A 23465-nucleotide genomic window follows, 5' to 3' on the forward strand; every position below is an offset into this window, starting at 1 on the left:
GGGGATGCCACTCATTGCGGGTACTGCCCTGGGATTTCCTTTTAGAAAGAATCGCTGGTTAAAGTGTAGTGCACAAAAAACCCAACTCCTCGATTACACTATTAGATAACATCCTTTAACTGCCCCACCCACCCTGTGTGAGTCTCACCCACTTCCCGCCTGCTCCCTCTAGTCTGAGAGTTGTATCTCCACAAAAAACACACAGTGGGGCTCAATGAGCTGCTCATGTCTGACATGGACACCTAAGCAGTGCTGGATTCACAACCTGAAAGCCTGCAAAGGAAAGTGTGCCCGGCAGAAGATAAGCTGCCTGGCAACTCAGAACCTTCTTCTAAGAGAAGTAAGACATGTCACAATGGAGTCTAAGCCTACCTGTCTTATGCCAGGACCTTAGAGCTGCAGGCAGGAGCACAAAGGTATAAACATATATTGAGTCCCAACACGCTCACTGCAGTGGTTGGTCTCTGTGGCGCAATCGGTTAGCACATTCGGCTGTTAACCGAAAGGTTGGTGGTTCAAGCCCACCCACGGATGTATGCTTTTGCCTACATCAAGTCCTGAATTAAAACACAGCTGTCTGGCTTTGCTCTTAGAGCTCTCGCTTTGCCTGCGTGACATGCTCTATCTCAACATTTCTATCTTCTCTCATCTCTTCACCTCTAGTCATTTCCACCAATAGGACTGGAAACGGGTCACCAAGCCTTCTACTTTAACCACAGGCGTACTGAGGGCCAATAAAAGGCACAGAAGCATTTCTTGATCCGGGGCTGAGAACTGCATGCACAGGGACCTCGTGGCGCAACGGTAGCGCGTCTGACTCCAGATCAGAAGGTTGCGTGTTCAAATCACGTCGGGGTCACTCTTTGACATTTTTTTCCCCACCAAGTCTATATCTCTGACTTCTAAATCAAAGCCAAAAGAAGGGCGCTTTGCATTGGCCGGGAATCGAACCCGGGCCTCCCGCGTGGCAGGCGAGAATTCTACCACTGAACCACCAATGCTTCACTTACATAGGCTGAGCAGAGAGCCCTGCCGTAGACAGTAGTGATGAGGCCCATGCATTCGCATGGGACACCTATGAACAAAGTTTGCATGGCAAGCCTTGGACTGCCAAACGTTCACATGCTGATGGCAGGAATCAGATGCAGGAGACTGAAACTATGAATGTTTCTGCTTTTGCTAAGGACAGTGGTTTGGGGCCAGTGTTGTGCTTGACAGAGCACGATATCAGCCTGCTCTCTGGCTGCTCCCGGGAGAAGTGGCTGACAGAAAGCACCCTCCAGACCACCAGCAATCTTGTGTTTCACAACATGCCACTGTCACTGGACTTTCCTTCTGGGAAAGCCTAGTCACTGACCTGGCCAGATTCCCTGTCCTCCCCAAAATCCTGGGGAGAAACGGGCAGAGTTCTGCGCCCTGCGCCCTCTTTCGTGTCCCTAACGCGCTCCCAACGCGCCCTACAGCCCTGGTCGGGCACAGCCCTGCTCGGGCTCATACCACTGGGGCCTCTGCCGAGGAAGAGCCCCGGAAGCCTAGGGCCAGGCCTATTGCACAGGCATCTTAGACCAGGCCATTCCGGGATTGCTGTGTTTCACGTCCTGCCCTTCAACACTCCTGGGAGGGCTTTCCCTGAGAACCCTCATGTCTCTCCCCTCCCAGGAGGCTGTGGTTCTATGCAAAATAGGGGGTGCACCACGGGCCGTCCCCTTTCCTCTCTCTCGCCAATATCTTTCACCAAAGCTGAGCCCTGCAGGTAAATGTATCTATCTGGCTGAGGGGCCAGGGAGGGCCTTTGCCTGCAGTCTTACAAGCCAGAGTGCAGAGAAGGCAGCAGCTCTGGGACCGGGACTCTGCTCAAAGACATATCTAACATGCCACAGTGGAGCTGAGATGGGCAAGACACGTGTCTCACAGGCAGGCAGCACAACAAGACAGTGGCAGGAAACTATGCTAACAAGGAAAGAGAAAAGTCACGTGTCTCGTGGCCTTCCCACCATTAGACAGTAGTCTGCGCAAGAAAACATCCAACAGTGACAGGACAACCAAGCAAATGACAAACGCCGTGCTGAATAAAGTCATCTTACATGACATTTCGTACAAAGGCCCAGATCATGGGGATGATCGCGCAGAAGCAGCAAGTATCAGAGCCACCGAACCTGAGGTGAGTTACACGAGGAGAAAGGGCGACATGGGGACAGGGGCTAGGGGCTCAGGGAACAGCTACCACAATGCAACCTCGGGTGTGGGGATGCCACTCATTGCGGGTACTGCCCTGGGATTTCCTTTTAGAAAGAATCGCTGGTTAAAGTGTAGTGCACAAAAAACCCAACTCCTCGATTACACTATTAGATAACATCCTTTAACTGCCCCACCCACCCTGTGTGAGTCTCACCCACTTCCCGCCTGCTCCCTCTAGTCTGAGAGTTGTATCTCCACAAAAAACACACAGTGGGGCTCAATGAGCTGCTCATGTCTGACATGGACACCTAAGCAGTGCTGGATTCACAACCTGAAAGCCTGCAAAGGAAAGTGTGCCCGGCAGAAGATAAGCTGCCTGGCAACTCAGAACCTTCTTCTAAGAGAAGTAAGACATGTCACAATGGAGTCTAAGCCTACCTGTCTTATGCCAGGACCTTAGAGCTGCAGGCAGGAGCACAAAGGTATAAACATATATTGAGTCCCAACACGCTCACTGCAGTGGTTGGTCTCTGTGGCGCAATCGGTTAGCACATTCGGCTGTTAACCGAAAGGTTGGTGGTTCAAGCCCACCCACGGATGTATGCTTTTGCCTACATCAAGTCCTGAATTAAAACACAGCTGTCTGGCTTTGCTCTTAGAGCTCTCGCTTTGCCTGCGTGACATGCTCTATCTCAACATTTCTATCTTCTCTCATCTCTTCACCTCTAGTAATTTCCACCAATAGGACTGGAAACGGGCCACCAAGCCTTCTACTTTAACCACAGGCGTACTGAGGGCCAATAAAAGGCACAGAAGCATTTCTTGATCCGGGGCTGAGAACTGCATGCACAGGGACCTCGTGGCGCAACGGTAGCGCGTCTGACTCCAGATCAGAAGGTTGCGTGTTCAAATCACGTCGGGGTCACTCTTTGACATTTTTTTCCCCACCAAGTCTATATCTCTGACTTCTAAATCAAAGCCAAAAGAAGGGCGCTTTGCATTGGCCGGGAATCGAACCCGGGCCTCCCGCGTGGCAGGCGAGAATTCTACCACTGAACCACCAATGCTTCACTTACATAGGCTGAGCAGAGAGCCCTGCCGTAGACAGTAGTGATGAGGCCCATGCATTCGCATGGGACACCTATGAACAAAGTTTGCATGGCAAGCCTTGGACTGCCAAACGTTCACATGCTGATGGCAGGAATCAGATGCAGGAGACTGAAACTATGAATGTTTCTCCTTTTGCTAAGGACAGTGGTTTGGGGCCAGTGTTGTGCTTGACAGAGCACGACATCAGCCTGCTCTCTGGCTGCTCCCGGGAGAAGTGGCTGACAGAAAGCACCCTCCAGACCACCAGCAATCTTGTGTTTCACAACATGCCACTGTCACTGGACTTTCCTTCTGGGAAAGCCTAGTCACTGACCTGGCCAGATTCCCTGTCCTCCCCAAAATCCTGGGGAGAAACGGGCAGAGTTCTGCGCCCTGCGCCCTCTTTCGCGTCCCTAACACGCTCCCAACGCGCCCTACAGCCCTGGTCGGGCACAGCCCTGGTCGGGCTCATACCACTGGGGCCTCTGCCGAGGAAGAGCCCCGGAAGCCTAGGGCCAGGCCTATTGCACAGGCATCTTAGACCAGGCCATTCCGGGATTGCTGTGTTTCACGTCCTGCCCTTCAACACTCCTGGGAGGGCTTTCCCTGAGAACCCTCATGTCTCTGCCCTCCCAGGAGGCTGTGGTTCTATGCAAAATAGGGGGTGCACCACGGGCCGTCCCCTTTCCTCTCTCTCGCCAATATCTTTCACCAAAGCTGAGCCCTGCAGGTAAATGTATCTATCTGGCTGAGGGGCCAGGGAGGGCCTTTGCCTGCAGTCTTACAAGCCAGAGTGCAGAGAAGGCAGCAGCTCTGGGACCGGGACTCTGCTCAAAGACATATCTAACATGCCACAGTGGAGCTGAGATGGGCAAGACACGTGTCTCACAGGCTGGCAGCACACCAAGACAGTGGGAGGAAACTATGCTAACAAGGAAAGAGAAAAGTCACGTGTCTCGTGGCCTTCCCACCATTAGACAGTAGTCTGCGCAAGAAAACATCCAACAGTGACAGGACAACCAAGCAAATGACAAACGCCGTGCTGAATAAAGTCATCTTACATGACATTTCGTACAAAGGCCCAGATCATGGGGATGATCGCGCAGAAGCAGCAAGTATCAGAGCCACCGAACCTGAGGTGAGTTACACGAGGAGAAAGGGCGACATGGGGACAGGGGCTAGGGGCTCAGGGAACAGCTACCACAATGCAACCTCGGGTGTGGGGATGCCACTCATTGCGGGTACTGCCCTGGGATTTCCTTTTAGAAAGAATCGCTGGTTAAAGTGTAGTGCACAAAAAACCCAACTCCTCGATTACACTATTAGATAACATCCTTTAACTGCCCCACCCACCCTGTGTGAGTCTCACCCACTTCCCGCCTGCTCCCTCTAGTCTGAGAGTTGTATCTCCACAAAAAACACACAGTGGGGCTCAATGAGCTGCTCATGTCTGACATGGACACCTAAGCAGTGCTGGATTCACAACCTGAAAGACTGCAAAGGAAAGTGTGCCCGGCAGAAGATAAGCTGCCTGGCAACTCAGAACCTTCTTCTAAGAGAAGTAAGACATGTCACAATGGAGTCTAAGCCTACCTGTCTTATGCCAGGACCTTAGAGCTGCAGGCAGGAGCACAAAGGTAAAAACATATATTGAGTCCCAACACGCTCACAGCGGTGGTTGGTCTCTGTGGCGCAATCGGTTAGCGCGTTCGGCTGTTAACCGAAAGGTTGGTGGTTCAAGCCCACCCAGGGACGTATGCTTTTGCCTACATCAAGTCCTGAATTAAAACACAGCTGTCTGGCTTTGCTCTTAGAGCTCTCGCTTTGCCTGCGTGACATGCTCTATCTCAACATTTCTATCTTCTCTCATCTCTTCACCTCTAGTCATTTCCACCAATAGGACTGGAAACGGGCCACCAAGCCTTCTACTTTAACCACAGGCGTACTGAGGGCCAATAAAAGGCACAGAAGCATTTCTTGATCCGGGGCTGAGAACTGCATGCACAGGGACCTCGTGGCGCAACGGTAGCGCGTCTGACTCCAGATCAGAAGGTTGCGTGTTCAAATCACGTCGGGGTCACTCTTTGACATTTTTTTCCCCACCAAGTCTATATCTCTGACTTCTAAAGCAAAGCCAAAAGAAGGGCGCTTTGCATTGGCCGGGAATCGAACCCAGGCCTCCCGCGTGGCAGGCGAGAATTCTACCACTGAACCACCAATGCTTCACTTGCATAGGCTGAGCAGAGAGCCCTGCCGTAGACAGTAGTGATGAGGCCCATGCATTCGCATGGGACACCTATGAACAAAGTTTGCATGGCAAGCCTTGGACTGCCAAAAGTTCATATGCTGATGGCAGGAATCAGATGCAGGAGACTGAAACTATGAATGTTTCTGCTTTTGCTAAGGACAGTGGTTTGGAGCCAGTGTTGTGCTTGACAGAGCACGACATCAGCCTGCTCTCTGGCTGCTCCCGGGAGAAGTGGCTGACAGAAAGCACCCTCCAGACCACCAGCAATCTTGTGTTTCACAACATGCCACTGTCACTGGACTTTCCTTCTGGGAAAGCCTAGTCACTGACCTGGCCAGATTCCCTGTCCTCCCCAAAATCCTGGGGAGAAACGGGCAGAGTTCTGCACCCTGCGCCCTCTTTCGCGTCCCTAACGCGCTCCCAACGCGCCCTACAGCCCTGGTCGGGCACAGCCCTGGTCGGGCTCATACCACTGGGGCCTCTGCCGAGGAAGAGCCCCGGAAGCCTAGGGCCAGGCCTATTGCACAGGCATCTTAGACCAGGCCATTCCGGGATTGCTGTGTTTCACGTCCTGCCCTTCAACACTCCTGGGAGGGCTTTCCCTGAGAACCCTCATGTCTCTGCCCTCCCAGGAGGCTGTGGTTCTATGCAAAATATGGGGTGCATCACGGGCCGTCCCCTTTCCTCTCTCTCGCCAATATCTTTCACCAAAGCTGAGCCCTGCAGGTAAATGTATCTATCTGGCTGAGGGGCCAGGGAGGGCCTTTGCCTGCAGTCTTACAAGCCAGAGTGCAGAGAAGGCAGCAGCTCTGGGACCGGGACTCTGCTCAAAGACATATCTAACATGCCACAGTGGAGCTGAGATGGGCAAGACACGTGTCTCACAGGCAGGCAGCACAACAAGACAGTGGCAGGAAACTATGCTAACAAGGAAAGAGAAAAGTTACGTGTCTCGTGGCCTTCCCACCATTAGACAGTAGTCTGCGCAAGAAAACATCCAACAGTGACAGGACAACCAAGCAAATGACAAACGCTGTGCTGAATAAAGTCATCTTACATGACATTTCGTACAAAGGCCCAGATCATGGGGATGATCGCGCAGAAGCAGCAAGTATCAGAGCCACCGAACCTGAGGTGAGTTACACGAGGAGAAAGGGCGACATGGGGACAGGGGCTAGGGGCTCAGGGAACAGCTACCACAATGCAACCTCGGGTGTGGGGATGCCACTCATTGCGGGTACTGCCCTGGGATTTCCTTTTAGAAAGAATCGCTGGTTAAAGTGTAGTGCACAAAAAACCCAACTCCTCGATTACACTATTAGATAACATCCTTTAACTGCCCCACCCACCCTGTGTGAGTCTCACCCACTTCCCGCCTGCTCCCTCTAGTCTGAGAGTTGTATCTCCACAAAAAACACACAGTGGGGCTCAATGAGCTGCTCATGTCTGACATGGACACCTAAGCAGTGCTGGATTCACAACCTGAAAGCCTGCAAAGGAAAGTGTGCCCGGCAGAAGATAAGCTGCCTGGCAACTCAGAACCTTCTTCTAAGAGAAGTAAGACATGTCACAATGGAGTCTAAGCCTACCTGTCTTATGCCAGGACCTTAGAGCTGCAGGCAGGAGCACAAAGGTAAAAACATATATTGAGTCCCAACACGCTCACTGTGGTGGTTGGTCTCTGTGTCGCAATCGGTTAGCGCGTTCGGCTGTTAACCGAAAGGTTGGTGGTTCAAGCCCACCCAGGGACGTATGCTTTTGCCTACATCAAGTCCTGAATTAAAACACAGCTGTCTGGCTTTGCTCTTAGAGCTCTCGCTTTGCCTGCGTGACATGCTCTATCTCAACATTTCTATCTTCTCTCATCTCTTCACCTCTAGTCATTTCCACCAATAGGACTGGAAACGGGCCACCAAGCCTTCTACTTTAACCACAGGCGTACTGAGGGCCAATAAAAGGCACAGAAGCATTTCTTGATCCGGGGCTGAGAACTGCCTGCACAGGGACCTCGTGGCGCAACGGTAGCGCGTCTGACTCCAGATCAGAAGGTTGCGTGTTCAAATCACGTCGGGGTCACTCTTTGACATTTTTTTCCCCACCAAGTCTATATCTCTGACTTCTAAAGCAAAGCCAAAAGAAGGGCGCTTTGCATTGGCCAGGAATCGAACCCGGGCCTCCCGCATGGCAGGCGAGAATTCTACCACTGAACCACCAATGCTTCACTTACATAGACTGAGCAGAGAGCCCTGCCGTAGACAGTAGTGATGAGGCCCATGCATTCGCATGGGACACCTATGAACAAAGTTTGCATGGCAAGCCTTGGACTGCCAAACGTTCACATGCTGATGGCAGGAATCAGATGCAGGAGACTGAAACTATGAATGTTTCTGCTTTTGCTAAGGACAGTGGTTTGGGGCCAGTGTTGTGCTTGACAGAGCACGACATCAGCCTGCTCTCTGGCTGCCCCTGGGAGAAGTGGCTAACAGAAAGCACCCTCCAGACCACCAGCAATCTTGTGTTTCACAACATGCCACTGTCACTGGACTTTCCTTCTGGGAAAGCCTAGTCACTGACCTGGCCAGATTCCCTGTCCTCCACAAAATCCTGGGGAGAAACGGGCAGAGTTCTGCGCCCTGCGCCCTCTTTCGCGTCCCTAACGCGCTCCCAACGCGCCCTACAGCCCTGGTCGGGCTCATACCACTGGGGCCTCTGCCGAGGAAGAGCCCCGGAAGCCTAGGGCCAGGCCTATTGCACAGGCATCTTAGACCAGGCCATTCCGGGATTGCTGTGTTTCACGTCCTGCCCTTCAACACTCCTGGGAGGGCTTTCCCTGAGAACCCTCATGTCTCTCCCCTCCCAGGAGGCTGTGGTTCTATGCAAAATAGGGGGTGCACCACGGGCCGTCCCCTTTCCTCTCTCTCGCCAATATCTTTCACCAAAGCTGAGCCCTGCAGGTAAATGTATCTATCTGGGTTGAGGGGCCAGGGAGGGCCTTTGCCTGCAGTCTTACAAGCCAGAGTGCAGAGAAGGCAGCAGCTCTGGGACCGGGACTCTGCTCAAAGACATATCTAACATGCCACAGTGGAGCTGAGATGGGAAAACACGTGTCTCACAGGCTGGCAGCACACCAAGACAGTGGCAGGAAACTATGCTAACAAGGAAAGAGAAAAGTCACGTGTCTCGTGGCCTTCCCACCATTAGACAGTAGTCTGCGCAAGAAAACATCAAACAGTGACAGGACAACCAAGCAAATGACAAACGCCGTGCTGAATAAAGTCATCTTACATGACATTTCGTACAAAGGCCCAGATCATGGGGATGATCGCGCAGAAGCAGCAAGTATCAGAGCCACCGAACCTGAGGTGAGTTACACGAGGAGAAAGGGCGACATGGGGACAGGGGCTAGGGTCTCAGGGAACAGCTACCACAATGCAACCTCGGGTGTGGGGATGCCACTCATTGCGGGTACTGCCCTGGGATTTCCTTTTAGAAAGAATCGCTGGTTAAAGTGTAGTGCACAAAAAACCCAACTCCTCGATTACACTATTAGATAACATCCTTTAACTGCCCCACCCACCCTGTGTGAGTCTCACCCACTTCCCGCCTGCTCCCTCTAGTCTGAGAGTTGTATCTCCACAAAAAACACACAGTGGGGCTCAATGAGCTGCTCATGTCTGACATGGACACCTAAGCAGTGCTGGATTCACAACCTGAAAGCCTGCAAAGGAAAGTGTGCCCGGCAGAAGATAAGCTGCCTGGCAACTCAGAACCTTCTTCTAAGAGAAGTAAGACATGTCACAATGGAGTCTAAGCCTACCTGTCTTATGCCAGGACCTTAGAGCTGCAGGCAGGAGCACAAAGGTAAAAACATATATTGAGTCCCAACACGCTCACTGCGGTCGTTGGTCTCTGTGGCGCAATCGGTTAGCGCGTTCGGCTGTTAACCGAAAGGTTGGTGGTTCAAGCCCACCCAGGGACGTATGCTTTTGCCTACATCAAGTCCTGAATTAAAACACAGCTGTCTGGCTTTGCTCTTAGAGCTCTCGCTTTGCCTGCGTGACATGCTCTATCTCAACATTTCTATCTTCTCTCATCTCTTCACCTCTAGTCATTTCCACCAATAGGACTGGAAACGGGCCACCAAGCCTTCTACTTTAACCACAGGCGTACTGAGGGCCAATAAAAGGCACAGAAGCATTTCTTGATCCGGGGCTGAGAACTGCATGCACAGGGACCTCGTGGCGCAACGGTAGCGCGTCTGACTCCAGATCAGAAGGTTCCGTGTTCAAATCATGTCGGGGTCACTCTTTGACATTTTTTTCCCCACCAAGTCTATATCTCGGACTTCTAAAGCAAAGCCAAAAGAAGGGCGCTTTGCATTGGCCGGGAATAGAACCCGGGCCTCCCGCGTGGCAGGCGAGAATTCTACCACTGAACCACCAATGCTTCATTTACATAGGCTGAGCAGAGAGCCTTGCCATAGACAGTAGTGATGAGGCCCATGCATTCGCATGGGACACCTATGAACAAAGTTTGCATGGCAAGCCTTGGACTGCCAAACGTTCACATGCTGATGGCAGGAATCAGATGCAGGAGACTGAAACTATGAATGTTTCTGCTTTTGCTAAGGACAGTGGTTTGGGGCCAGTGTTGTGCTTGACAGAGCACGACATCAGCCTGCTCTCTGGCTGCTCCCGGGAGAAGTGGCTGACAGAAACCACCCTCCAGACCACCAGCAATCTTGTGTTTCACAACATGCCACTGTCACTGGACTTTCCTTCTGGGAAAGCCTAGTCACTGACCTGGCCAGATTCCCTGTCCTCCCCAAAATCCTGGGGAGAAACGGGCAGAGTTCTGCGCCCTGCGCCCTCTTTCGCGTCCCTAACGGGCTCCCAACGCGCCCTACAGCCCTGGTCGGGCACAGCCCTGGTCGGGCTCATACCACTGGGGCCTCTGCCGAGGAAGAGCCCCGGAAGCCTAGGGCCAGGCCTATTGCACAGGCATCTTAGACCAGGCCATTCCGGGATTGCTGTGTTTCACGTCCTGCCCTTCAACACTCCTGGGAGGGCTTTCCCTGAGAACCCTCATGTCTCTCCCCTCCCAGGAGGCTGTGGTTCTATGCAAAATAGGGGGTGCACCACGGGCCGTCCCCTTTCCTCTCTCTCGCCAAAATCTTTCACCAAAGCTGAGCCCTGCAGGTAAATGTATCTATCTGGCTGAGGGGCCAGGGAGGGCCTTTGCCTGCAGTCTTACAAGCCAGAGTGCAGAGAAGGCAGCAGCTCTGGGACCGGGACTCTGCTCAAAGACATATCTAACATGCCACAGTGGAGCTGAGATGGGCAAGACACGTGTCTCACAGGCAGGCAGCACAACAAGACAGTGGCAGGAAACTATGCTAACAAGGAAAGAGAAAAGTCAAGTGTCTCGTGGCCTTCCCACCATTAGACAGTAGTCTGCGCAAGAAAACATCCAACAGTGACAGGACAACCAAGCAAATGACAAACGCCGTGCTGAATAAAGTCATCTTACATGACATTTCGTATAAAGGCCCAGATCATGGGGATGATCGCGCAGAAGCAGCAAGTATCAGAGCCACCGAACCTGAGGTGAGTTACACGAGGAGAAAGGGCGACATGGGGACAGGGGCTAGGGGCTCAGGGAACAGCTACCACAATGCAACCTCGGGTGTGGGGATGCCACTCATTGCGGGTACTGCCCTGGGATTTCCTTTTAGAAAGAATCGCTGGTTAAAGTGTAGTGCACAAAAAACCCAACTCCTCGATTACACTATTAGATAACATCCTTTAACTGCCCCACCCACCCTGTGTGAGTCTCACCCACTTCCCGCCTGCTCCCTCTAGTCTGAGAGTTGTATCTCCACAAAAAACACACAGTGGGGCTCAATGAGCTGCTCATGTCTGACATGGACACCTAAGCAGTGCTGGATTCACAACCTGAAAGCCTGCAAAGGAAAGTGTGCCCGGCAGAAGATAAGCTGCCTGGCAACTCAGAACCTTCTTCTAAGAGAAGTAAGACATGTCACAATGGAGTCTAAGCCTACCTGTCTTATGCCAGGACCTTAGAGCTGCAGGCAGGAGCACAAAGGTATAAACATATATTGAGTCCCAACACGCTCACTGCAGTGGTTGGTCTCTGTGGCGCAATCGGTTAGCGGGTTCGGCTGTTAACTGAAAGGTTGGTGGTTCAAGCCCACCCACAGACGTATGCTTTTGCCTACATCAAGTCCTGAATTAAAACACAGCTGTCTGGCTTTGCTCTTAGAGCTCTCGCTTTGCCTGCGTGACATGCTCTATCTCAACATTTCTATCTTCTCTCATCTCTTCACCTCTAGTCATTTCCACCAATAGGACTGGAAATGGGCCACCAAGCCTTCTACTTTAACCACAGGCGTACTGAGGGCCAATAAAAGGCACAGAAGCATTTCTTGATCCGGGGCTGAGAACTGCATGCACAGGGACCTCGTGGCGCAACGGTAGCGCGTCTGACTCCAGATCAGAAGGTTGCGTGTTCAAATCACGTCGGGGTCTCTCTTTGACATTTTTTTCCCCACTAAGTCTATATCTCTGACTTCTAAAGCAAAGCCAAAAGAAGGGCGCTTTGCATTGGCCGGGAATCGAACCCGGGCCTCCCGCGTGGCAGGCAAGAATTCTACCACTGAACCACCAATGCTTCACTTACATAGGCTGAGCAGAGAGCCCTGCCGTAGACAGTAGTGATGAGGCCCATGCATTCGCATGGGACACCTATGAACAAAGTTTGCATGGCAAGCCTTGGACTGCCAAACGTTCACATGCTGATGGCAGGAATCAGATGCAGGAGACTGAAACTATGAATGTTTCTGCTTTTGCTAAGGACAGTGGTTTGGGGCCAGTGTTGTGCTTGACAGAGCACGACATCAGCCTGCTCTCTGGCTGCTCCCGGGAGAAGTGGCTGACAGAAAGCACCCTCCAGACCACCAGCAATCTTGTGTTTCACAACATGCCACTGTCACTGGACTTTCCTTCTGGGAAAGCCTAGTCACTGACCTGGCCAGATTCCCTGTCCTCCCCAAAATCCTGGGGAGAAACGGGCAGAGTTCTGCGCCCTGCGCCCTCTTTCGCGTCCCTAACGCGCTCCCAACGCGCCCTACAGCCCTGGTCGGGCACAGCCCTGGTCGGGCTCATACCACTGGGGCCTCTGCCGAGGAAGAGCCCCGGAAGCCTAGGGCCAGGCCTATTGCACAGGCATCTTAGACCAGGCCATTCCGGGATTGCTGTGTTTCACGTCCTGCCCTTCAACACTCCTGGGAGGGCTTTCCCTGAGAACCCTCATGTCTCTCCCCTCCCAGGAGGCTGTGGTTCTATGCAAAATAGGGGGTGCACCACGGGCCGTCCCCTTTCCTCTCTCTCGCCAAAATCTTTCACCAAAGCTGAGCCCTGCAGGTAAATGTGTCTATCTGGCTGAGGGGCCAGGGAGGGCCTTTGCCTGCAGTCTTACAAGCCAGAGTGCAGAGAAGGCAGCAGCTCTGGGACCGGGACTCTGCTCAAAGACATATCTAACATCCCACAGTGGAGCTGAGATGGGCAAGACACGTGTCTCACAGGCTGGCAGCACACCAAAACAGTGGCAGGAAACTATGCTAACAAGGAAAGAGAAAAGTCACATGTCTCGTGGCCTTCCCACCATTAGACAGTAGTCTGCGCAAGAAAACATCCAACAGTGACAGGATAACCAAGCAAATGACAAACGCCGTGCTGAATAAAGTCATCTTACATGACATTTCGTACAAAGGCCCAGATCATGGGGATGATCGCGCAGCAGAAGCAGCAAGTATCAGAGCCACCGAACCTGGGGTGAGTTACACGAGGAGAAAGGGCGACATGGGGACAGGGGCTATGGGCTCAGGGAACAGCTACCACAATGCAACCTCGGGTGTGGGGATGCCACTCATTGCGGGTACTGCCCTGGGATTTCCTTTTAGAAAGAATCGCTGGTTAAAGTGTAGTGCACAAAAAACCCAACTCCTCGATTACACTATTAGATAACATCCTTTAACTGCCCCACCCACCCTGTGTGAGTCTCACCCACTTCCCGCCTGCTCCCTCTAGTCTGAGAGTTGTATCTCCACAAAAAACACACAGTGGGGCTCAATGAGCTGCTCATGTCTGACATGGACACCTAAGCAGTGCTGGATTCACAACCTGAAAGCCTGCAAAGGAAAGTGTGCCCGGCAGAAGATAAGCTGCCTGGCAACTCAGAACCTTCTTCTAAGAGAAGTAAGACATGTCACAATGGAGTCTAAGCCTACCTGTCTTATGCCAGGACCTTAGAGATGCAGGCAGGAGCACAAAGGTAAAAACATATATTGAGTCCCAACACGCTCACTGCGGTGGTTGGTCTCTGTGGCGCAATCGGTTAGCGCGTTAGGCTGTTAACCGAAAGGTTGGTGGTTCAAGCCCACCCAGGGACGTATGCTTTTGCCTACATCAAGTCCTGAATTAAAACACAGCTGTCTGGCTTTGCTCTTAGAGCTCTCGCTTTGCCTGCGTGACATGCTCTATCTCAACATTTCTATCTTCTCTCATCTCTTCACCTCTAGTCATTTCCACCAATAGGACTGGAAACGGGACACCAAGCCTTCTACTTTAACCACAGGCGTACTGAGGGCCAATAAAAGGCACAGAAGCATTTCTTGATCCGGGGCTGAGAACTGCATGCACAGGGACCTCGTGGCGCAACGGTAGCGCGTCTGACTCCAGATCAGAAGGTTGCGTGTTCAAATCACGTCGGGGTCACTCTTTGACATTTTTTTCCCCACCAAGTCTATATCTCTGACTTCTAAAGCAAATCCAAAAGAAAGGCGCTTTGCATTGGCCGGGAATCGAACCCGGGCCTCCCGCGTGGCAGGCGAGAATTCTACCACTGAACCACCAATGCTTCACTTACATAGGCTGAGCAGAGAGCCCTGCCGTAGACAGTAGTGATGAGGCCCATGCATTCGCATGGGACACCTATGAACAAAGTTTGCATGGCAAGCCTTGGACTGCCAAACGTTCACATGCTGATGGCAGGAATCAGATGCAGGAGACTGAAACTATGAATGTTTCTGCTTTTGCTAAGGACAGTGGTTTGGGGCCAGTGTTGTGCTTGACAGAGCACGACATCAGCCTGCTCTCTGGCTGCTCCCGGGAGAAGTGGCTGACAGAAAGCACCCTCCAGACCACCAGCAATCTTGTGTTTCACAACATGCCACTGTCACTGGACTTTCCTTCTGGGAAAGCCTAGTCACTGACCTGGCCAGATTCCCTGTCCTCCCCAAAATCCTGGGGAGAAACGGGCAGAGTTCTGCGCCCTGCGCCCTCTTTCGCGTCCCTAACGCGCTCCCAACGCGCCCTACAGCCCTGGACGGGCACAGCCCTGGTCGGGCTCATACCACTGGGGCCTCTGCCGAGGAAGAGCCCCGGAAGCCTAGGGCCAGGCCTATTGCACAGGCATCTTAGACCAGGCCATTCCGGGATTGCTGTGTTTCACGTCCTGCCCTTCAACACTCCTGGGAGGGCTTTCCCTGAGAACCCTCATGTCTCTGCCCTCCCAGGAGGCTGTGGTTCTATGCAAAATAGGGGGTGCACCACAGGCCGTCCCCTTTCCTCTCTCTCGCCAATATCTTTCACCAAAGCTGAGCCCTGCAGGTAAATGTATCTATCTGGCTGAGGGGCCAGGGAGGGCCTTTGCCTGCAGTCTTACAAGCCAGAGTGCAGAGAAGGCAGCAGCTCTGGGACCGGGACTCTGCTCAAAGACATATCTAACATGCCACAGTGGAGCTGAGATGGGCAAGACACGTGTCTCACAGGCAGGCAGCACAACAAGACAGTGGCAGGAAACTATGCTAACAAGGAAAGAGAAAAGTCACGTGTCTCGTGGCCTTCCCACCATTAGACAGTAGTCTGCGCAAGAAAACATCCAACAGTGACAGGACAACCAAGCAAATGACAAACGCTGTGCTGAATAAAGTCATCTTACATGACATTTCGTACAAAGGCCCAGATCATGGGGATGATCACGCAGAAGCAGCAAGTATCAGAGCCACCGAACCTGAGGTGAGTTACACGAGGAGAAAGGGCGACATGGGGACAGGGGCTAGGGGCTCAGGGAACAGCTACCACAATGTAACCTCGGGTGTGGGGATGCCACTCATTGCGGGTACTGACCTGGGATTTCCTTTTAGAAAGAATCGCTGGTTAAAGTGTAGTGCACAAAAAACCCAACTCCTCGATTACACTATTAGATAACATCCTTTAACTGCCCCACCCACCCTGTGTGAGTCTCACCCACTTCCCGCCTGCTCCCTCTAGTCTGAGAGTTGTATTTCCACAAAAAACACACAGTGGGGCTCAATGAGCTGCTCATGTCTGACATGGACACCTAAGCAGTGCTGGATTCACAACCTGAAAGCCTGCAAAGGAAAGTGTGCCCGGCAGAAGATAAGCTGCCTGGCAACTCAGAACCTTCTTCTAAGAGAAGTAAGACATGTCACAATGGAGTCTAAGCCTACCTGTCTTATGCCAGGACCTTAGAGCTGCAGGCAGGAGCACAAAGGTAAAAACATATATTGAGTCCCAACACGCTCACTGCGGTGGTTGGTCTCTGTGGCGCAATCGGTTAGCGCGTTCAGCTGTTAACCGAAAGGTTGGTGGTTCAAGCCCACCCAGGGACGTATGCTTTTGCCTACATCAAGTCCTGAATTAAAACACAGCTGTCTGGCTTTGCTCTTAGAGCTCTCGCTTTGCCTGCGTGACATGCTCTATCTCAACATTTCTATCTTCTCTCATCTCTTCACCTCTAGTCATTTCCACCAATAGGACTGGAAATGGGCCACCAAGCCTTCTACTTTAACCACAGGCGTACTGAGGGCCAATAAAAGGCACAGAAGCATTTCTTGATCCGGGGCTGAGAACTGCATGCACAGGGACCTCGTGGCGCAACGGTAGCGCGTCTGACTCCAGATCAGAAGGTTGCGTGTTCAAATCACGTCGGGGTCTCTCTTTGACATTTTTTTCCCCACTAAGTCTATATCTCTTACTTCTAAAGCAAATCCAAAAGAAGGGCGCTTTTTGGCCGGGAATCGAACCCAGGCCTCCCGCGTGGCAGGCGAGAATTCTACCACTGAACCACCAATGCTTCACTTACATAGGCTGAGCAGAGAGCCCTGCCGTAGACAGTAGTGATGAGGCCCATGCATTCGCATGGGACACCTATGAACAAAGTTTGCATGGCAAGCCTTGGACTGCCAAACGTTCACATGCTGATGGCAGGAATCAGATGCAGGAGACTGAAACTATGAATGTTTCTGCTTTTGCTAAGGACAGTGGTTTGGGGCCAGTGTTGTGCTTGACAGAGCACGACATCAGCCTGCTCTCTGGCTGCTCCCGGGAGAAGTGGCTGACAGAAAGCACCCTCCAGACCACCAGCAATCTTGTGTTTCACAACATGCCACTGTCACTGGACTTTCCTTCTGGGAAAGCCTAGTCACTGACCTGGCCAGATTCCCTGTCCTCCCCAAAATCCTGGGGAGAAACGGGCAGAGTTCTGCGCCCTGCGCCCTCTTTCGCGTCCCTAACGCGCTCCCAACGCGCCCTACAGCCCTGGTCGGGCACAGCCCTGGTCGGGCTCATACCACTGGGGCCTCTGCCGAGGAAGAGCCCCGGAAGCCTAGGGCCAGGCCTATTGCACAGGCATCTTAGACCAGGCCATTCCGGGATTGCTGTGTTTCACGTCCTGCCCTTCAACACTCCTGGGAGGGCTTTCCCTGAGAACCCTCATGTCTCTCCCCTCCCAGGAGGCTGTGGTTCTATGCAAAATAGGGGGTGCACCACGGGCCGTCCCCTTTCCTCTCTCTCGCCAATATCTTTCACCAAAGCTGAGCCCTGCAGGTAAATGTATCTATCTGGCTGAGGGGCCAGGGAGGGCCTTTGCCTGCAGTCTTACAAGCCAGAGTGCAGAGAAGGCAGCAGCTCTGGGACCGGGACTCTGCTCAAAGACATATCTAACATGCCACAGTGGAGCTGAGATGGGCAAGACACGTGTCTCACAGGCTGGCAGCACACCAAGACAGTGGCAGGAAACTATGCTAACAAGGAAAGAGAAAAGTCACGTGTCTCGTGGGCTTCCCACCATTAGACAGTAGTCTGCGCAAGAAAACATCCAACAGTGACAGGACAACCAAGCAAATGACAAACGCCGTGCTGAATAAAGTCATCTTACATGACATTTCGTACAAAGGCCCAGATCATGGGGATGATCGCGCAGAAGCAGCATGTATCAGAGCCACCGAACCTGAGGTGAGTTACACGAGGAGAAAGGGCGACATGGGGACAGGGGCTAGGGGCTCAGGGAACAGCTACCACAATGCAACCTCGGGTGTGGGGATGCCACTCATTGCGGGTACTGCCCTGGGATTTCCTTTTAGAAAGAATCGCTGGTTAAAGTGTAGTGCACAAAAAACCCAACTCCTCGATTACACTATTAGATAACATCCTTTAACTGCCCCACCCACCCTGTGTGAGTCTCACCCACTTCCCGCCTGCTCCCTCTAGTCTGAGAGTTGTATCTCCACAAAAAACACACAGTGGGGCTCAATGAGCTGCTCATGTCTGACATGGACACCTAAGCAGTGCTGGATTCACAACCTGAAAGCCTGCAAAGGAAAGTGTGCCCGGCAGAAGATAAGCTGCCTGGCAACTCAGAACCTTCTTCTAAGAGAAGTAAGACATGTCACAATGGAGTCTAAGCCTACCTGTCTTATGCCAGGACCTTAGAGCTGCAGGCAGGAGCACAAAGGTAAAAACATATATTGAGTCCCAACACGCTCACTGCTGTGGTTGGTCTCTGTGGCGCAATCGGTTAGCGCGTTCGGCTGTTAACCGAAAGGTTGGTGGATCAAGCCCACCCAGGGATGTATGCTCTTGCCTACATCAAGTCCTGAATTAAAACACAGCTGTCTGGCTTTGCTCTTAGAGCTCTCGCTTTGCCTGCGTGACATGCTCTATCTCAACATTTCTATCTTCTCTCATCTCTTCACCTCTAGTCATTTCCACCAATAGGACTTGAAACGGGACACCAAGCCTTCTACTTTAACCACAGGCGTACTGAGGGCCAATAAAAGGCACAGAAGCATTTCTTGATCCGGGGCTGAGAACTGCATGCACAGGGACCTCGTGGCGCAACGGTAGCGCGTCTGACTCCAGATCAGAAGGTTGCGTGTTCAAATCACGTCGGGGTCACTCTTTGACATTTTTTTGCCCACCAAGTCTATATCTCTGACTTCTAAAGCAAAGCCAAAAGAAGGGCGCTTTGCATTGGCCGGGAATCGAACCCGGGCCTCCCGCGTGGCAGGCGAGAATTCTACCACTGAACCACCAATGCTTCACTTACATAGGCTGAGCAGAGAGCCCTGCCCTAGACAGTAGTGATGAGGCCCATGCATTCGCATGGGACACCTATGAACAAAGTTTGCATGGCAAGCCTTGGACTGCCAAACGTTCACATGCTGATGGCAGGAATCAGATGCAGGAGACTGAAACTATGAATGTTTCTGCTTTTGCTAAGGACAGTGGTTTGGGGCCAGTGTTGTGCTTGACAGAGCACGACATCAGCCTGCTCTCTGGCTGCTCCCGGGAGAAGTGGCTGACAGAAAGCACCCTCCAGACCACCAGCAATCTTGTGTTTCACAACATGCCACTGTCACTGGACTTTCCTTCTGGGAAAGCCTAGTCACTGACCTGGCCAGATTCCCTGTCCTCCCCAAAATCCTGGGGAGAAACGGGCAGAGTTCTGCGCCCTGCGCCCTCTTTCGCGTCCCTAACGCGCTCACAACGCGCCCTACAGCCCTGGTCGGGCACAGCCCTGGTCGGGCTCATACCACTGGGGCCTCTGCCGAGGAAGAGCCCCGGAAGCCTAGGGCCAGGCCTATTGCACAGGCATCTTAGACCAGGCCATTCCGGGATTGCTGTGTTTCACGTCCTGCCCTTCAACACTCCTGGGAGGGCTTTCCCTGAGAACCCTCATGTCTCTGCCCTCCCAGGAGGCTGTGGTTCTATGCAAAATAGGGGGTGCACCACGGGCCGTCCCCTTTCCTCTCTCTCGCCAATATCTTTCACCAAAGCTGAGCCCTGCAGGTAAATGTATCTATCTGGCTGAGGGGCCAGGGAGGGCCTTTGCCTGCAGTCTTACAAGCCAGAGTGCAGAGAAGGCAGCAGCTCTGGGACCGGGACTCTGCTCAAAGACATATCTAACATGCCACAGTGGAGCTGAGATGGGCAAGACACGTGTCTCACAGGCTGGCAGCACACCAAGACAGTGGCAGGAAACTATGCTAACAAGGAAAGAGAAAAGTCACGTGTCTCGTGGCCTTCCCACCATTAGACAGTAGTCTGCGCAAGAAAACATCCAACAGTGACAGGACAACCAAGCAAATGACAAACGCCGTGCTGAATAAAGTCATCTTACATGACATTTCGTACAAAGGCCCAGATCATGGGGATGATCGCGCAGCAGAAGCAGCAAGTATCAGAGCCACCGAACCTGGGGTGATTTACACGAGGAGAAAGGGCGACATGGGGACAGGGGCTATGGGCTCAGGGAACAGCTACCACAATGCAACCTCGGGTGTGGGGATGCCACTCATTGCGGGTACTGCCCTGGGATTTCCTTTTAGAAAGAATCGCTGGTTAAAGTGTAGTGCACAAAAAACCCAACTCCTCGATTACACTATTAGATAACATCCTTTAACTGCCCCACCCACCCTGTGTGAGTCTCACCCACTTCCCGCCTGCTCCCTCTAGTCTGAGAGTTGTATCTCCACAAAAAACACACAGTGGGGCTCAATGAGCTGCTCATGTCTGACATGGACACCTAAGCAGTGCTGGATTCACAACCTGAAAGCCTGCAAAGGAAAGTGTGCCCGGCAGAAGATAAGCTGCCTGGCAACTCAGAACCTTCTTCTAAGAGAAGTAAGACATGTCACAATGGAGTCTAAGCCTACCTGTCTTATGCCAGGACCTTAGAGCTGCAGGCAGGAGCACAAAGGTAAAAACATATATTGAGTCCCAACACGCTCACTGCGGTGGTTGGTCTCAGTGGCGCAATCGGTTCGCACGTTCGGCTGTTAACCGAAAGGTTGGTGGTTCAAGCCCACCCAGGGACGTATGCTTTTGCCTACATCAAGTCCTGAATTAAAACACAGCTGTCTGGCTTTGCTCTTAGAGCTCTCGCTTTGCCTGCGTGACATGCTCTATCTCAACATTTCTATCTTCTCTCATCTCTTCACCTCTAGTCATTTCCACCAATAGGGCTGGAAACGGGACACCAAGCCTTCTACTTTAACCACAGGCGTACTGAGGGCCAATAAAAGGCACAGAAGCATTTCTTGATCCGGGGCTGAGAACTGCATGCACAGGGACCTCGTGGCGCAACGGTAGCGCGTCTGACTCCAGATCAGAAGGTTGCGTGTTCAAATCATGTCGGGGTCACTCTTTGACATTTTTTTGCCCACCAAGTCTATATCTCTGACTTCTAAAGCAAAGCCAAAAGAAGGGCGCTTTGCATTGGCCGGGAATCGAACCCGGGCCTCCCGCGTGGCAGGCGAGAATTCTACCACTGAACCACCAATGCTTCACTTACATAGGCTGAGCAGAGAGCCCTGCCGTAGACAGTAGTGATGAGGCCCATGCATTCGCATGGGACACCTATGAACAAAGTTTGCATGGCAAGCCTTGGACTGCCAAACGTTCACATGCTGATGGCAGGAATCAGATGCAGGAGAAAGAAACTATGAATGTTTCTGCTTTTGCTAAGGACAGTGGTTTGGGGCCAGTGTTGTGCTTGACAGAGCACGACATCAGCCTGCTCTCTGGCTGCTCCCGGGAGAAGTGGCTGACAGAAAGCACCCTCCAGACCACCAGCAATCTTGTGTTTCACAACATGCCACTGTCACTGGACTTTCCTTCTGGGAAAGCCTAGTCACTGACCTGGCCAGATTCCCTGTCCTCCCCAAAATCCTGGGGAGAAACGGGCAGAGTTCTGCGCCCTGCGCCCTCTTTCGCGTCCCTAACGCGCTCCCAATGCGCCCTACAGCCCTGGTCGGGCACAGCCCTGGTCGGGCTCATACCACTGGGGCCTCTGCCGAGGAAGAGCCCCGGAAGCCTAGGGCCAGGCCTATTGCACAGGCATCTTAGACCAGGCCATTCCGGGATTGCTGTGTTTCACGTCCTGCCCTTCAACACTCCTGGGAGGGCTTTCCCTGAGAACCCTCATGTCTCTCCCCTCCCAGGAGGCTGTGGTTCTATGCAAAATAGGGGGTGCACCACGGGCCGTCCCCTTTCCTCTCTCTCGCCAATATCTTTCACCAAAGCTGAGCCCTGCAGGTAAATGTATCTATCTGGCTGAGGGGCCAGGGATGGCCTTTGCCTGCAGTCTTACAAGCCAGAGTGCAGAGAAGGCAGCAGCTCTGGGACCGGGACTCTGCTCAAAGACATATCTAACATGCCACAGTGGAGCTGAGATGGGCAAGACACGTGTCTCACAGGCAGGCAGCACAACAAGACAGTGGCAGGAAACTATGCTAACAAGGAAAGAGAAAAGTCACGTGTCTCGTGGCCTTCCCACCATTAGACAGTAGTCTGCGCAAGAAAACATCCAACAGTGACAGGACAACCAAGCAAATGACAAACGCCGTGCTGAATAAAGTCATCTTACATGACATTTCGTATAAAGGCCCAGATCATGGGGATGATCGCGCAGAAGCAGCAAGTATCAGAGCCACCGAACCTGAGGTGAGTTACACGAGGAGAAAGGGCGACATGGGGACAGGGGCTAGGGGCTCAGGGAACAGCTACCACAATGCAACCTCGGGTGTGGGGATGCCACTCATTGCGGGTACTGCCCTGGGATTTCCTTTTAGAAAGAATCGCTGGTTAAAGTGTAGTGCACAAAAAACCCAACTCCTCGATTACACTATTAGATAACATCCTTTAACTGCCCCACCCACCCTGTGTGAGTCTCACCCACTTCCCGCCTGCTCCCTCTAGTCTGAGAGTTGTATCTCCACAAAAAACACACAGTGGGGCTCAATGAGCTGCTCATGTCTGACATGGACACCTAAGCAGTGCTGGATTCACAACCTGAAAGCCTGCAAAGGAAAGTGTGCCCGGCAGAAGATAAGCTGCCTGGCAACTCAGAACCTTCTTCTAAGAGAAGTAAGACATGTCACAATGGAGTCTAAGCCTACCTGTCTTATGCCAGGACCTTAGAGCTGCAGGCAGGAGCACAAAGGTAAAAACATATATTGAGTCCCAACACGCTCACTGCGGTGGTTGGTCTCTGTGGCGCAATCGGTTAGCGCGTTCGGCTGTTAACCGAAAGGTTGGTGGTTCAAGCCCACCCAGGGATGTATGCTTTTGCCTACATCAAGTCCTGAATTAAAACACAGCTGTCTGGCTTTGCTCTTAGAGCTCTCGCTTTGCCTGCATGACATGCTCTATCTCAACATTTCTATCTTCTCTCATCTCTTCACCTCTAGTCATTTCCACCAATAGGACTTGAAACGGGACACCAAGCCTTCTACTTTAACCACAGGCGTACTGAGGGCCAATAAAAGGCACAGAAGCATTTCTTGATCCGGGGCTGAGAACTGCATGCACAGGGACCTCGTGGCGCAACGGTAGCGCGTCTGACTCCAGATCAGAAGGTTGCGTGTTCAAATCACGTCGGGGTCACTCTTTGACATTTTTTTGCCCACCAAGTCTATATCTCTGACTTCTAAAGCAAAGCCAAAAGAAGGGCGCTTTGCATTGGCCGGGAATCGAACCCGGGCCTCCCGCGTGGCAGGCGAGAATTCTACCACTGAACCACCAATGCTTCACTTACATAGGCTGAGCAGAGAGCCCTGCCGTAG

At 52.5% G+C, this 23465-nt stretch overlaps 15 non-coding genes across 15 annotated transcripts; 9 read left to right on the forward strand and 6 right to left on the reverse strand.

The window, feature by feature from the left end:
• Positions 1-787: 787 nt before the first annotated feature.
• On the forward strand, positions 788-859 carry TRNAW-CCA (transfer RNA tryptophan (anticodon CCA)). Its single transcript has one exon. It is a non-coding gene; the product is annotated as a tRNA-Trp (tRNA).
• Positions 860-930: 71 nt separating this feature from the next.
• Positions 931-1001, reverse strand: TRNAG-GCC (transfer RNA glycine (anticodon GCC)). The gene has a single exon. It is a non-coding gene; the product is annotated as a tRNA-Gly (tRNA).
• A 2030-nt stretch (positions 1002-3031) lies between these two features.
• TRNAW-CCA (transfer RNA tryptophan (anticodon CCA)) lies at positions 3032-3103 on the forward strand. Its single transcript has one exon. It is a non-coding gene; the product is annotated as a tRNA-Trp (tRNA).
• A 71-nt stretch (positions 3104-3174) lies between these two features.
• On the reverse strand, positions 3175-3245 carry TRNAG-GCC (transfer RNA glycine (anticodon GCC)). The gene has a single exon. It is a non-coding gene; the product is annotated as a tRNA-Gly (tRNA).
• A 1703-nt stretch (positions 3246-4948) lies between these two features.
• Positions 4949-5022, forward strand: TRNAN-GUU (transfer RNA asparagine (anticodon GUU)). The gene has a single exon. It is a non-coding gene; the product is annotated as a tRNA-Asn (tRNA).
• A 253-nt stretch (positions 5023-5275) lies between these two features.
• On the forward strand, positions 5276-5347 carry TRNAW-CCA (transfer RNA tryptophan (anticodon CCA)). The gene has a single exon. It is a non-coding gene; the product is annotated as a tRNA-Trp (tRNA).
• Positions 5348-7519: 2172 nt separating this feature from the next.
• On the forward strand, positions 7520-7591 carry TRNAW-CCA (transfer RNA tryptophan (anticodon CCA)). The gene has a single exon. It is a non-coding gene; the product is annotated as a tRNA-Trp (tRNA).
• Positions 7592-9420: 1829 nt separating this feature from the next.
• TRNAN-GUU (transfer RNA asparagine (anticodon GUU)) lies at positions 9421-9494 on the forward strand. Its single transcript has one exon. It is a non-coding gene; the product is annotated as a tRNA-Asn (tRNA).
• Positions 9495-14238: 4744 nt separating this feature from the next.
• TRNAW-CCA (transfer RNA tryptophan (anticodon CCA)) lies at positions 14239-14310 on the forward strand. Its single transcript has one exon. It is a non-coding gene; the product is annotated as a tRNA-Trp (tRNA).
• Positions 14311-14381: 71 nt separating this feature from the next.
• Positions 14382-14452, reverse strand: TRNAG-GCC (transfer RNA glycine (anticodon GCC)). Its single transcript has one exon. It is a non-coding gene; the product is annotated as a tRNA-Gly (tRNA).
• A 4271-nt stretch (positions 14453-18723) lies between these two features.
• Positions 18724-18795, forward strand: TRNAW-CCA (transfer RNA tryptophan (anticodon CCA)). The gene has a single exon. It is a non-coding gene; the product is annotated as a tRNA-Trp (tRNA).
• A 71-nt stretch (positions 18796-18866) lies between these two features.
• On the reverse strand, positions 18867-18937 carry TRNAG-GCC (transfer RNA glycine (anticodon GCC)). The gene has a single exon. It is a non-coding gene; the product is annotated as a tRNA-Gly (tRNA).
• Positions 18938-21113: 2176 nt separating this feature from the next.
• On the reverse strand, positions 21114-21184 carry TRNAG-GCC (transfer RNA glycine (anticodon GCC)). The gene has a single exon. It is a non-coding gene; the product is annotated as a tRNA-Gly (tRNA).
• Positions 21185-23214: 2030 nt separating this feature from the next.
• Positions 23215-23286, forward strand: TRNAW-CCA (transfer RNA tryptophan (anticodon CCA)). The gene has a single exon. It is a non-coding gene; the product is annotated as a tRNA-Trp (tRNA).
• Positions 23287-23357: 71 nt separating this feature from the next.
• Positions 23358-23428, reverse strand: TRNAG-GCC (transfer RNA glycine (anticodon GCC)). Its single transcript has one exon. It is a non-coding gene; the product is annotated as a tRNA-Gly (tRNA).
• Positions 23429-23465: the final 37 nt, after the last annotated feature.

Source organism: Pleurodeles waltl, chromosome 4_1 (assembly GCF_031143425.1).
Source record: "Pleurodeles waltl isolate 20211129_DDA chromosome 4_1, aPleWal1.hap1.20221129, whole genome shotgun sequence".
Classification (NCBI taxonomy): Eukaryota; Metazoa; Chordata; class Amphibia; order Caudata; family Salamandridae; genus Pleurodeles; species Pleurodeles waltl.